Source organism: Ovis aries, chromosome 10, assembly GCF_016772045.2.
Source record: "Ovis aries strain OAR_USU_Benz2616 breed Rambouillet chromosome 10, ARS-UI_Ramb_v3.0, whole genome shotgun sequence".
NCBI classification, from domain to species: Eukaryota; Metazoa; Chordata; class Mammalia; order Artiodactyla; family Bovidae; genus Ovis; species Ovis aries.
In genome coordinates this window covers 26223860-26239466 of record NC_056063.1, presented here as the reverse complement: position 1 = coordinate 26239466, position 15607 = coordinate 26223860, and the positions used below count along the sequence as shown (strand labels likewise).

Sequence of the window (15607 nt, the reverse complement as noted above, 5' to 3'; positions counted from 1 at the left end):
CTTGCCTTATCTAGTTCTGAGCTCCTGTTTTCCTTTCCTTCTACACCTGATCCAAAAAAAATTGTTTTACCTACAGTCTTTCTCATCTAACCTTTTTGTAACCTTAGCAATCCAGTTGTTCAAGCCATAGCCTTGAAGTTATGCTTGACTCTTGTCTCTCTCTCTCATGTCTCACATATACAATCTCAGCAAATAATTATCACTACCTCAAAATACTTTATCACTTCTCACCACCTGCACAGCTGCCACATGGGCCAAACTCTCCTGGGCATTCTTTAATTTTAAGTGTACTTCTTATAGTACAATACTCAAAAATGGCCTGAGTGAACATGTTGCAGTTATATCCCTTTCCCTCATAATAATTTATTCTAGGTTTGCAAAGACCATTTTAGTACTTCTGTTACAGTATTGACTGTAATATAATCAAAATTCCCTGATGTTTGACCCAAACTCACTGATGTTGATATTAACTGCTAATAGATTGGTGCCCTGATGTAAAGTAATTACAGTGACTATCATTTGTTGCATATTTACCTACACAACTTTATCCCCATAGTCTCTTACAGATAGATACTATAATCCAAATTGGCAGATGAGGGAATAGAGATTCAGAAAAGCGAAGCGATTTGCCCAAAATCACAGAGCTAAACATTAGTAGAACTGGCAATAGAATTGAGATCTGTGTGACTTCCACGCTCATTCTTGGACCACTACATATGAAGACCTGGAGATGAAACAGAACATGGTGCACTCAAGGATTTGAAAGAAGCTGTATAGTGGGAGACTATAAGGGATAGGATGCTGGCAAGAATTAGACTAGAAAGGATTGTGCCAAATTTTGAGGGAGAATATAGACCATATTGAGAAGTTTACACTTCACTATCAAATGTTGGGAAAGGAAAGCTGGTAAAATATTTTAAGCAGATTTACTTTTCTCAATAATTACTCTAACTTTAGTATGAGAGTGAATTGAAAGAATTTTTGATCGTCTAACCTGGAATGTGAGTGAAAGTCTCTCAGTTATGTCCAAATCTTTGTGACCCCATGGACTATAAAGTCCATGGAATTTTCCAAGCCAGAATACTGAAGTGAGTAGCCATTCCCTTCTCCAGGGGATCTTCCCAACCCAGGGATTGAACCCAGGTTTCCCACACTGCAGGCAGGTTCTTTTCCAGCTGAGCCACCAGGGAAGCCCAAGCATACTGGAGTGGGTAGTATTGGTGGTGAAAATGAATTACCCAAAGAGTAGTGTCTGTGAATCGCTGCTACAGTCAAGTAACTAAAAAGCAATGTATGAAATTGCACTGACTTTGGAGACCTTTGCTGAAAAGTGACCTTAATGCCCAACATAAACATTTTTTTTTAATCTCTGCCTCTAATTTATTACTTGTTTGAAGCAAACAGTTTTATGACTATTAGTTGTGGAGCTTCCCTGGCATTTCAGTGGTAAAGACTCCACCTGCCAAAGAGGAGATGCAGGTTTGATCCCTGGGTTAGGAAGATCCTCTGGAGAAGGAAATGGCAACCCACTGCAGTGTTCTTGCCTGAGAAATCCCATGGACAGAGAAGCCTGGTGGGCTACAGTCCATGGGGTCCTGAAAGAGTTGGACGCGACTTAGCAACTATACAACAACAAAAATTTGAGGATGAGATTTTTCTCTATTCCTTGAGGGATCTCAGACTTCTTTCCTCAAATCTGTCTTAGCCCCAGCTCCTGGTTACCCATAGCAGAAATGGCATGGTCTTCAATTCAGGCAGGCATTTAAAAAAAGAAAGAAAGAAACACTAGATTTCCAAGGGAGCTTGTCAGACTTACCCGTGTCTTGCACTTTCAGTGAAAGCATATGGTGTTGCTTTCAATTTCTATAGGTACATGGCGGGAAGCAAAATCTTCACACACCGCCAAACATCAGTTAAAATTTTGACTGAGTGAAAGAGCATTTATAGAAGCTTGCTTGAATGTTAAGAAATTTGTGTGCATGCATGCTCAGTCACTCCAGTTGTGTCCAACTCTTTGTGACCCCATGGCCTGTAGCCTGTCAGGCTCCTCTATCCATGGGATTCTCCAGGCAAGAATACTGGAGGGGGTTGCCATGCTCTCCTCCAGGAATCAAACCCTAGTCTCCTGCTTCTCCTGCATTGCAGGCGGATTCTTTACCCACTAACCCAGCTGGGAAGCCTGTTGAGGAGTCTGTTCATTCCTAAATATTCTATACTCCTGGTGAAACCTGGTTAGCAGAAATTACTTGGCTCATTGTGTCGACCTCTTTTTTGGTTAGATCCTTTGGTTGCGTGGACTAGACTTTGTTCCAAGTTACCTCCAGAAACAGGAACTTTATTGTAAAGATATATGTTTTTTATAGTCTGGAATATTAAAAGTCAAGAAGTAAGTCAGCTCCAAGGACTGCTCTGTCTATTCTCTTTCCTAAACCACTTGGTCTGCTCATCTCTAGACATCCTCGTTTCTCCTTCAATACGTAAGCTTCCTGTACTTGGTCACAGCTTTGGTTCAGTTGAATTTTAGACTTGCCCCTGTCCCATCTTGGCTCCCCTGTCCTCTCACTACATCATGACACATTTCGGCTGCAGTTCCTCCTGCCAGTTATACAGTGCATTCTACGTTTCCTGTTTCCAGTTCTCTACAGGAATCTGATTCCCTGCGCTCATACTCATGAGTCAGGCCAAACCACAGAGTATTGGCAAACACATGGATTAGCTGCCATTGATTCTGCCTGGAGGAGGCACCTCCTGGCCCTTGTAAATCAGCCCCTTGCACAGAAACTCTGGATGAGCCCCTTTCTCTCAGAAGGCAACAGTGGCTCTGTCCTCCTAGCTCTCTGTAGGATTCATTTTTCTAAGTTGTGCTTTGGGAAATGCTAAAAGCCTTAAAATTCAGTGTGTTGATATTGTTCAAACATTATTTTTATACTAAACAGTGCCCTTTTTTGTGAAAACCCTTGCTTAAATTTATTTTGAGCTTTAGGATTAGAAATAATTGTGCAATTATTCCTGAACTGGTTTTTGTCTTATTAACTTTATGGTGAATTTATTACCTCTTTTGTTTTCCCTTGGTTTTGGGGAGTTCATGAATTTGTGGCCCAAACAATGAAAGCTTAAATGACTCTGCCGTGCTTTTTCATTTTTATTATTAATCCTACATCTAGATTAATTTTCTATTTTTGACCTTGTTTTTCATATATTTCCAATTCAAATACCTTATATATTCCCATAAGTCTCTTTATATCTTTCAGAAGCAAAAATTATAAACATAAATTATATAAATGTTAACACTCAGGGACATGTTAAAGTTCCTAGCTAGTTTTGAGTTAAACGTGACTTAATTTTAAAGAAATGGACAAATAATTTAAAAATATTAACATCTTACCTTTCCCTACATTTATTTATGTAATTATTAAATTATCCAGCCACATTTTTTAAATGTAAAAATCCCTTTGGAATAAAAATATCTTTCAGATAAAATTAGGGATAGAAAAGATTTTATTACACACTCGTCTTTTTTTGGCATTCATCATTATTTGTTACATACTCTTGTTACGGGGAACATAGATGTGTAATAAGATCAATGTCCACTTTAATTTTTTTTTGCATAAACCCTGTTTCAAAACAACAGCCTCTATGCCTCCAACAATAACATACTCTCCATATTACTTATTTTTTCTCCCAGATTTTACTTCCTGGCTACTCCTTTTTCAAAACGAAAAAAGAAAACTGACATCAAATTTATATAAAAGAAGCCCATGAGGTGGAAAGTTGGGGAAGGCTGCAGGAGTTTCGAGCAGACAAATGTCGCTTACATTTTGCTGCTCCATCGTTTGATATACTCATTTGCTGATGTGAAATGACGAGGGCTTACAAAACAGGGTTTTGTTTTTTAGCTGCCTGTAGACCTAGTGGGGCCTAACAGAACCCAGTCAGCAGGTCATTAACTCTGGAGAAAACAGCTTGCATTAATATGCTCTAATCCGGTATAATTAGTCAAATTACTGCACGCCGACCAGCTTGTCATGTGTTGTCAGACTTGGCACACACACTGGATTGCCTGGGTCCCTCTGGAATGCCACCCTCAACCAGGGAAAACTGCTCATTTGTAGTGGTCTTGAACTCTGGATAGAAAACACCATTTGTGGAGGAACTTTTATAAATTCTTTTGGTTAAAATATTTTTTTTCATCAAAAATAGTTGAGTACTAGGGATTGAAATGGAATCTTTTCATTTCTACTATTTTCCATAACATATCTATATAATATTCCAAGTGAAACGAACACAAATATGAGAAAAAGATTGAAAATCAGTAACTACCCATTGACCAGCTATCTTTCCGGTACATGGGAGTGTGAGTCCGCATGTGTTTGTGTATGTGTAAGTCTTTTTCTAGTAGGGTAAGAGGTTATTAAACTCTAAAAGGACCATATTAGCATAAATTTACAAGAGCTCTTGTTCTGGAGGCAGGATAAAAACCCATGTTACCTTTGCATTAACGCTGAATTGCTTGTTGTGCTTTTGGCAATGACAGATAAGTCAGTGTAATTCCCCATCGCAACGGAAATGATGCTCCAGATTCCAAACGCATCCTGAAGATGTCACTGACAATAATCTTCAAAGAACGGCCAGTGAAAGTGGGCTGTATGTTTGTAGGATGATATACTGCAAATGACAGGAAGAATTATGTGAGTGAAGACGAATCTGTAACATATTATTAAGCAATTTCACGAGAATAACAGGGATAAAAGGATAATGGATGAGGGTGTCATTATTACCTTCATGTAGAGGGAAAGCAAAAGCAAAGGTAGAGAGACAAGATTAATTGAGGAAGGGTGAAGCATTCATTGCTCATCAGCTCCTTTGTACTCTTTGCTTCTGAAATTCCAGACTTAGGAGGAAAAAAGGTGCTCAGAGCTGCATTTTAATGCAGCTGGCAAGGAATGGAAAACTGACAAGGCACTTTTTTAGTCACCTCCCTTATCAAAAACCACATAATCACTATTGTCTTTTGGACATTCTGAAGACACAACAAAAAGCAACCAGGATATTTATTGTTTTATTTTGTAGCAACTTTTGTTATTGGCCATACCTTTAAAAAACAAATTTATAAAATTTTGAAATGCAGTTTTCCATTCATTGCCCCCAAAATTGCTCCTTTAAATTTAGAGATTCAGTCAGTGATGGAACACTTCAAAACCCATTAGATTATTATCTTAATCGTCCTGAGAACAATAGGTTAAGGAAACAGTATATTTTATAATCAATTTTGACTGTTACTTTCATTTTCTAAGCACATTTCCCATTCACATAATACATGTCTTTCTTAAATAATAGTAAATACATTCCTTTTATCAAATGATGGTATGAGTAATCGAAACTTCAAAACACTTCAGTCTTTGTTTTCTTCTTTTACCTGTTTCCTATAACTTTGCATTTGGTCAATTATTCCAAAGGATACATTATATCACGCACAGTAAGATGCAATTATAATGTAAAAACCACTATCCTGTTTGTAACACAGGTGTTTTGCTGGAATCTAAGAAATCTTTTGGGGCATTGAATTCCCTTCTGATTGTAATTTACTCCTGCCATGGAGTTAATCTTAAATGCTCCAGAAATGTTAAAAATAGTCCCTTGGACTGCAAGGAGATCCAACCAGTCCATTCTGAAGGAGATCAGCCCTGGGATTTCTTTGGAAGGAATGATGCTAAAGCTGAAACTCCAGTACTTTGGCCACCTCATGCGAAGAGTTGACTCATTGGAAAAGACTCTGATGCTGGGAGGGATTGGGGGCAGGAGGAGAAGGGGACGACAGAGGATGAGATGGCTGGATGGCATCACTGACTCAATGGACGCGAGTCTGAGTGAACTCTGGGAGTTGGTGATGGACAGGGAGGCCTGGCGTGCTGCGATTCATGGGGTCACAAAGAGTCGGACATGACTGAGCAACTGAACTGAACTGAGCCTACAGGAAAGTCAGATGACCAAATTACAAGCTTAAATTTATACTCAATGGAGATACTCAAAAGTTGGAGATTAATTTATGAACCTGAACCTAAAACCTAAATTTCATCCTTGTCTACATAGTGGGTTTATATATTCAGGAAAAGTAACAAATGGTTGGGATTCAGATGTCAGAGAGAAGTGAGAATCATTCAAGGTTAATATCCAGCTAGCAACTGACAGTTTAATGTGTGCACGCACATGCAGACATGGATAGCCATAATGCTATCAAATGCTAGATGTGTATACCTTCCAGTAATTCTTTTTTATTGTGTAATAGTTTGTAAACTGTTTTCTTATACATCTTATATTTGATCCCCAAAATAGTCATTTTTGTTCAGCGGAACTAGAATTCTATTTCAGTTCTATAAATGGGGAAGCTGAGTACTGAGTAGAAGCTTAAGTGAGTTTATCAAAGAATTCCATGGTAAATGATGTTTCTGGGAATAAAACCAACATCTTCAGACACCTGGTTCAGTGTTTTTCGCTTTTTGATTTCTACTTTTTTAATGTTTATTTTTATTTACTTATTTGGCTGTCAGGTCTTAGTTGCAGCACGCAGGATCTTTTTAGTTGCAGCATGAAAACTCTTTAGTTGTGGAGTCTAGTTCCCTGACGAGGGATTGAACCTGGGCCCTCTGCTTTGGTAGCACAAAATCTTAGCCAATGGACCCCTGGGAAGTCCTGATTTGATTTTTAAATGTATTATTCATGCCACACCCTGATTCTTGCTGTTTTACTGCTTTTCACATCTGTCTTTCTGATTATCTTAAATGTCCGTTCAATGAAGGATTATCCTTTGCCTGATATTCTCCATGGAGCAAGTGAAAAGGAACTAACATTCATTAGTTTCAAGCACATAATATGACCAGACACTGTACTAGGCACTTTACATACAATATCCAAATTTAATATTCACAACAACTAAGGAAGTTAGACATCATTATCACCACTTTGCAGACGAAAAACCTTGACATTAAAGATGTCACAACTTTGAAACGTCAGAGATTCACACCCAGTTTTCCTGGCTCCGAACCTCATATTTGTTCAAACACTGTATAGCCCTTTTCCTTTGTCTTTACTGTATCTTATATGGGCTTCCCAGGTGGCGCTAGTGGTAAAGAACGTGCCTGCCAGCACAGGAGTTGTGACAGACCCAGGTTTGATCCCTGAGTCGGGAAGTTCCCCTGGAGGAGAGCATGGCAACCCACTCCAGTATTTTTGCCTGGAGAATCCCATGGACAGAGGTACCTGGTAGGCTACAGTCCATGGGGTCACAGAGAGTTTGACACAACTGAAGCAACACATATCTTATATATATATTCAGTCAAAATCCTGTTGCCTTTTTACGCCTATCCTGTATTTTAGATCCATCAGGGTCTAAATTCAGTGGCTTTTTTTGTCTTAGTAGTCTCCAGTTTCTATACAGCATTTCACACTGAGCGTCCCAAATCCTCAAGCACTTTTTTACTAACTCACTGGCCCTTAAGTCTTTTTCACTGGCTGCTCTTCTTTCTGCTGTGACCCTAATATAGACTGTCTCATCCCCAAAGGTGCATCCTTTCAGTCCCCTTTGTTCTTTAGCCTAGAGACCTAATCCCTTTCCGTGCTTTAAGCTCTTTTTGTGTAGATAATGCCAAACATCTCCTTGTCTTGTCTTCTTGCTGTTACTCCATAGTCTTAGCTGCCTGCTCTCCTAGGGAGTCCTCTCAGGATGCCTTGCTTACCCCAAATCAAATGCATCATTTTCTTTTTCTTCCTAAATTTTCTTTTCACTTCCTGATCTTAAAAGAAACCGTTCTTCTAATCACCAAGGCATTGTTGCCAATTTTAATTAGTTTGATGTTTTCCAACCTAACATTAGAAGCCTCTCCTACCTTTATAAGCTGCTGAATTCCATCCTCCATCCCTTTTCCACATTTTAAAGACTAGGCATCCTTCAAAGCCCATATCAAATATCATCTTTAGTAAGAAGTTTTCCCCAAAACCATTAAATTTATCTCTTTCTCTCTGAAATCTCCACACACTTAATTTGTACCCAAGTTTTCCTGGCTCCAGAACAGATGAAATCTAGCAAGAATCCAAATAAATATTTGTTGAATTTGAATAAAATAAAATTCTCAAACCATCACAATCAAGTACTTTTATTTATTTATTTAGGCCACGCTGCACAGCTTGAGGGACTTTAGTTCCCTGACCAGGAATTGGACCCGGGCCACAGCAGTGAAAGTACTGAGTCCTAACCACTGGACCACCAGAGAAATCCTTGAGTACTTTTATGCTATTTATACTGTCATACTTTTTATTATACTATATCATAATATGATTATATTATAATTATATTACATATATAATTATATAAAATATTGTATATATACAATTATATATTATATGTGTAATACATATATTATTATATATAATAGTAATATATATACAATAATATATATTATTAATTATATATATAATATTATATATATATATATATATACACACACACACGGGAGACTGTTGTCACTGCCTTTGGGGCTCAGAAGGACGGCGAGTCCCAGGAGCCTAGGGAGCCGTGGTGCTGGGAGTCTCGGCCAGCTGGACAGCAGGCGTCCGTCAAGCGGCCACTGAGTGAGTAGCTGTTCCAGGCCACGCTTCTCAAGCTTCTTGCAGCGCTTGCCTACGTGCCAGGAAGCAGATGTTTGTTGGCTACTGATGGGTGTGAGCAAGTTAGATATTCTATACTGGAGACTGATGGGGAAGGCCAGAGGATCTCAAAAGACTCTGAATTCAGAAAGATTATTGGAAATCGAGAAAGATGTCAGAATCTGGTTTCAAGTGATTATCCAGTGTACATCGATAAGACTGAAAAGCAATCAGATTGTAAGATCCTAGATGGATCCTTTTTTCCCCCATGGCCCATTATGTGCCTGATATCATGCCAATTGAATCTGTTATTGCTAGGTTCCAATTTATTGTGCCTAAAGAGTGGAACAGCAAATACAGACCTGTATGCATTCATCTTGCTGGAACAGGAGATCGTCATTACCAGAGATGACGAACACTAATGGCTTGTCCTATGATTAAAGAAGCCCAAATGGCCTCTTTGCTGTTAGAAAACCCTTATTATGGCTGCAGGAAACCCAAGGACCAGATAAGGTCCAGCTTAAAAAACATGTCTGACCTTTTTGTGATGGGAGGAGCTCTTGTTTTAGAATCTGCAGCGCTCTTGCACTGGCTAGAGAGGGAGGGTTATGGACCTCTAGGAATGACCGGAATATCCATGGGAGGACACATGGCTTCCTTAGCAGTAGCCAACTGGCCTAAGCCCATGCCATTGATTCCATGTCTGTCTTGGTCCACAGCATCTGGGGTCTTCACTACAGGCGTGCTAAGTAAATCAATTAATTGGAGGGAACTAGAAAAGCAGTGTTATACACAGTTTATGAAGAATAAATTATTCACATGCTTGAATAGTGTGGAATAGATTCTTTCAGAATGGGGCAAGAGTTTGTGAAATGCTTCCCTAGCAGTGCAGACAAGCTAACTAACCTTAATCTGGTTTGTAGAACTTTAAATTTAGATATGACGGACCAAGTTGTGTCCCAAAAACCTGTTGAGTGCCATAAATCTGGTAAAACATCTATCAGTGCCACATCAGAAGGACTCCTGTTACAAGATACCTCCAAGATGGACTGCTTCAGTCAAACACTTTCAACCAACAAAAGTAGTTACACAAGTCGCAGTCCTCAGTCATGCCACCTACCCAGTAAAGAACAAAGAAGAAACAATCTTCAGAAAGAAACTTTAATATTTATGAAAGGAGTTATGGATGAATGTACTCATGTAGCAAACTTCTCGGTTCCAGTTGACCCAAGCCTCATCATAGTGGTTCAAGCCAAAGAAGATGCCTATATTCCATGAACAGGAGTTCGAAGTCTACAAGAAATTTGGCCTGGTGGTGAAATCCGATATCTAGAAGGGGGTCATATTAGTGCTTATCTTTTTAAACAAGGGCTCTTCAGGCAAGCCATCTATGATGCATTTGAATGCTTCCTCCATAAATATGCCAACTAATGGGATCACTGTATATAGCCAGTGGAGCCATCATGTTTCTTACAAAAGGAGCTTCATCCTTTGATGATGTGAAGAACAAGTAGACAGCACTACATACTCTACCTGTTGTCAGTTGAGCCTGGAATTCAGTATTACAGATCAGTCAACTGTTATCTTTAAATACGTTTGAATATGAACACGACTGAGAGACTTCACTTTCACTTTTCACTTTCATGCATTGGAGAAGGAAATGGCAACCCACTCCAGTGTTCTTGCCTGGAGAATCCCAGGGACAGGGGAGCCTGGTGGGCTGCCATCTATGGCGTCTCATAGAGTCGGACACGACTGAAGCGACTTAGCAGCTTAGCAGCATTGTATATGTATATATTACATTATACTATTTTTCCTTATACATGACTGAGCTTTGACTTTCTCATGTTGAAATTTAATACTAACCTTTTGATTATTTAACATTTAACATTAACATTGGAATGCTGATTTGTACATCCCACTTTATTATCAAGGAGTTACCTTTATTCAGTTCTGAGTGCAAAGAACCTGCCTTCATGAAGTGGCCTGCATGGTTGGGAAGATAGTACTCTTTTCATGTGGCATTTGAATCAAATTTATTAAACACAACACCATTCCCTTACAGTTATATTGATGGTACATGGAGATAAGGAAAGAGTGAAATATAGGGCACTTTATTATATTTATTTCTTTCTTATACACTCCTAAAATATCAGTACTTTTTATCCCTATTTTATAAATGTGGAAATAGACCCTGAGAGTCCAAATTACTTTCTGCAAAGCACAAAAGCAGTGAAATGACAGAATCACAAGTGGAACTGAAGTTTATTTAATGCCCGAGTCCATGCTTTTCCACCGTACCACTAGGCTCTACGTGTCCTTGTCTTAGTGAGAGAGATGCTATACGACAGGCATTCTTAACTCTGACTCCTGTGTTGATCCAGTTGCCTCAATTTAGGGAAGGCAGGAAACATTAGTCATGATTACGTCAGATGATGGGTAGAATGGTTATTACTTATTAAATGTAGAGAAAAACACATCCCTGCAGCTTTATGAGAAGCATAAAAAAACAGCATACTATTTTTCATGTATAGATGCCCAGTCGGTGTGAGTACACATGGTTTCCCTGCCAGTTAGCACTAGTCACATGATTCCAGTTATTGATAGAGTTTGGGTCAGGAAGAATGTCGCCTGCTGCTGCTGCTGCTGCTGCTAAGTCGCTGCAGTCGTGTCCGACTCTGTGCGACCCCAGAGACAGCAGCCCACAGGCTCCCCCGTCCCTGGGATTCTCCAGGCAAGAACACTGGAGTGGGTTGCCATTTCCTTCTCCAATGCATGAAAATGAAAAGTGAAAGTGAAGTCGCTCAGTCGTGTCCAAATGTTCATGACCCCATGGACTGCAGCCTGCCAGGCTCCCCTGTCCATGGGATTTCCCAGGCAAGACTACTGGAGTGGGGTGCCATCGCCTTCTCCGAGAATGTCGCCTGGAACCTGCCATTTGGGAGAGGAGTTTTGTGAGCTAGTTCATGGAGCCTGACCCTTTCCACTGTACATGCTGCCCCTTAGATGACTGTAAGAGACAAACCATTGGCCCAAATCAAGCATAGAAGATGGCAAAAGAAGTAGACTTAGTTCCTCTCTCACCCTTAGCACATTTTGATGTTCAGTTATGGAGACAAGAAGTAAACATCTGCAAATTACCAGGACACCTCTACTTAGCCTTTCAAATTGCCTGCCAAATTGTTATGCCTAAATTTCTTTTTCTTTCTTTCTTTTAGAATTCAAACTTCCCTTATTAATTAAGGCCTCTTTTTTCCTTCTCTTATAAACTGTTTCTGAATCCTGTCTTTTGGGGTGGGAAATGTAGACCTTTTCTCATGGTCTCACATTACCCAAATTTCAAAATTTTAGACTGCTTCCTAGTGCACAAAATGACGCTCCTTAATGTCAGATAAGTTAGGACTTTAGTTGCAGTCAATTCTTTGCACCCATGAGTTCATTCTATTTTTATATTTCAACTGATAGTCTTTTAAAGGTAAGATCATTCAAGTCTCTAATTGGCTTTATATAGTGCTTATTACATTGGCATCCCCAAATAGTTATAAAGAAATGCTTTTGACAATATCTCATTTACCTTTTGATTTCCTAGGCATCCATGAATAAGATATTAGTTTCATTTATTTGTAAAGATAATGTGAGCAAAAGTCTGAAAATAGCACTCAGTATAATATAGACAAGAGTCAGTATACTTTAGGAAGCCTAATGTAATCTGATGATTTGTTTAGTTAAGAAGGCAAGCCTAGAGTGCCTCATGGTGATACAGTTGCCATGTATAACTATGCTTCAGTGATAAAATCGCCAAGTGAACCAATGCTCCAGTGGTGAGAATGCATCAGGCACCATGTCTCTCCCTGTACTGAACAGATTGAAATGTCTCTTCCGCTTAACTCGGGTGGCACTGAGGACAGGGGCATTGAATAGAATAAGGGCCCAAGAGGAGGGGGTCTGCTAGTGGTGGCAGTACTGAGGAGCAGGTGAGACTATCTGGAGCTACAGGCAGATAAACCGGGGATATCCTGACCACCGGACTCCAAGGGACACCACCCCAGTGACCACCATCCTTTTCCCCAGTAGCTCCAGGAATTGGTCTCTCCCTTTTCCACTATGGGTGTATGTTATTTTCATCCTGACCATCTTTCCTTCTTCACCCTCCTGGGAAAAATAACAGTCATCACACTTCTCACAAGTCTCCTCTCTCTTAAACCAGAATAAAGTCCATTGGAGGTTTCAGCGTGTTTTTATTGCCTCAGTTGGAGAGGTTGCTCTTGAAACTCACGATTTATTTATGATATGCCATAGCCGAACTTTTTCTGTCTGGACAATTTTTACTGCTAAGACTTCTGTTGAGAGGAGATTCTTTTATTTCCTCACATCTCTGCTTTGTCCATGCAGAAGAAACTACTGCTTGGTTTTGTTCCCATAGGAAAGAAATTTCTACTCTGACTTTCCAGAATTCACAGTATTTAATGACCCATAAAAATTCACTACTGGTAGGGTCAGTATAATGTTAAATTGTCAGGGCTCCCATGAGGTAAACACATCTGGACAGAACTGATCCCTCAAGATAGGCTACCCAGCCTGCTTTCTTCTACCTTGTTCTGTAGAATCATCAAGTTGAGATAGGTCTCTTTTGAAGCCCAGCCATTTTTTCCCACAGAGCTATCCAGATCTCTATACCTCCAAATTTCTTTTTTTTTTTTTTTTATACCTCCAAATTTCTTTTCATGCTGGGTGACAGAAGCCTTGCTTTGGATTCAGATCCACAGTAAATTCTTCAATCCAACTCTTGCCAGAATAGCCTTGCAGTGACAGAGGATAGTTTCAGCTATTGATTATTTTAAAGTTCTTAGCTTTGCTGCTGCTGCTGCTGCTGCTGCTGCTAAGTCGCTTCAGTCGTGTCCAACTCTGTGCAACCCCATAGACGGCAGCCAATCAGGCTCCCCCATCCCTGGGATTCTCCAGGCAAGAACACTGGAGTGGGTTCTTAGCTTTGCACCTGATTATTATTAATTTTGTGTGTTTTCTTACTCAAGAACCCTACAGGAGAAAATAGTATCTGATAGGATGTAAGCAGCCAAGTGCCAGATGCAAGTTCTAATCCTAATTCTGTTATTATCACAAGTATAAACTTTCAGGAATCGTTTGACTGCAGGAAATAGAACTCAAACCAGCTTAAACTAAAAGAGCACTTATTTTAAGCAGTTAGGGGTGATTTATTACATCCAATGACAAGTACAGCTTGAGCTTGATGGGAGACTGGAACTGAGAGTTGGAAAACCTAAATTTCTAGATTTGGAGAGTCTAGATTTCTCCCTTTTTTGGCCATGTGGTTTCTTGTCTCTGCTTCTGCTCTGTTGTTATTTCTCTCCACTGATTAGATTTCCCTAAATCTCCCTTCTCAAAACCACAAAGTAGCCTCACTGGCTCCCTACAATGTATTTCTGCTCCAATACAAACTAAAATTCCAGTTTCACATTTCAAGGAGAGGGAATCTGATTGTCCAGTGTCTGAAACAGGTGTTCACCCTGGTCTCAATCAGCTATGACTGGGGAGAAGTGAGTGCACCATACACATAATTTACAGGGTATACCATGGATCAAAGCAGGTTACAGATCCGGTTAAGAGACTTGCTGTAGGCCAAGTGAGGGCTTTAGACCTGGAAATGGAGAGGAAAGGGCAGATTTGTGAACTATTTTGGAGGGCTTCCCTGGTGGCTCAGATAGTAAAGAATCCACCTGCAATGTGGGAGACCTGGGTTCAATCCATGGGTTGGGAAGATCCCCTTGAGAAGGGAATGGCTACCCACTCCAGTATTCTTGCCTGGAGAATTCCACAGAAAGAGGAGCCTGGCAGGCTACAGTCCATGGGGTGGCAAAGAGTCTGACACGACTGAGCGACTTTCACTTAGAGCTAGAATCAACATTGTTTAGTCATCAGTTGGAGATAGGGATTAAAATAACATTTACAGATTAATTCCAGATTTTCAGCTTTGATTATTTAATGAATAATAGTGCCATCCATTAAGATAATAACGGGAACTTTACTACTTTAATAGTTACCACTTTTTCTGAGCAGTTATGCCACACATTCATTGTTTTATTTATTCGTCATAATGTCTCTGTGAATTTCTATCTTATTTTCACTATTTGATAGATCAGAAACATAAGCCTTCAAGAATTTAGGTACTTTGAATGTAATCACTTAACTCATAAAGTACAAAGTTCATTTTCACAGAATTTCATTCTTGACTTCAGAATGATCAATCATTTAAGCTTACTTTTCTTAAGAAAGATGAGCAAGTTTTAGGGAAAATAGGTTTCTCTGGTGGCTCAGGCGGTAAAGAATCTGCCTGCAGTGCAGGAGACCCAGGCTTGATCCCTGGGTTGAGAAGATCCCCTGCAGAAAGGAAATAGCAACCCACTCCAATATTCTTACCTGGGCAATCCCATGGACAAAGAAGCCTGGCAGGCTACAGTCCATGGGGTCGCAAAGAGCCGAACGCAGCTGAGTGACTAACACCTTCAGTTTTCACTGAGTTTCATATGGGATGTATTGCACTGAGTTTCCTGTGAGACATTCAGCTGAAGGGGACAGTGAGTGATGGCTCTGTGCCTCGGGGGAGGTCTGGGCTGGACCCTCAGGTCTGAGAGACAGTCACTTGAGGTGGAAACTCACAGTGGAAGAAACCCCTCCAGATGTGGACACCCAGTTAGTTACTATCCAAGCAATATTTACCTCTTCTGGGAGTTGTTCAACATTGTAAAATAGAAATTATTTTAAAATATAGTTTTTCAGAGTATTCATTTTCAATTGTAAGCATCTTTCTATATCCATTGTTACAACCCTACTTGTTAGATTTGTGTACTCTTTTCTCCCTCTATTTTAAAGATACTTACCAAGTGCTGTGTCTTTTCACTTTTTTTTTCAAAGAACCATTTTTAGACTTTCAAGATTTTTACCTCTTTAA

General features: G+C 39.7%; 1 protein-coding gene, 1 non-coding gene and 1 pseudogene across 9 annotated transcripts in view; 2 read left to right on the top strand and 1 right to left on the bottom strand.

The window, feature by feature from the left end:
* NBEA (neurobeachin) overlaps nucleotides 1-15607 on the top strand; it is a 666092-nt gene that overhangs the window by 488849 nt on the left and 161636 nt on the right. The gene's annotated exons all lie outside the window — the stretch shown is intronic.
* On the bottom strand, nucleotides 8196-8267 carry TRNAE-UUC (transfer RNA glutamic acid (anticodon UUC)). Its single transcript has one exon. It is a non-coding gene; the product is annotated as a tRNA-Glu (tRNA).
* On the top strand, nucleotides 8544-11349 carry LOC105611535 (protein ABHD18-like; annotated as a pseudogene).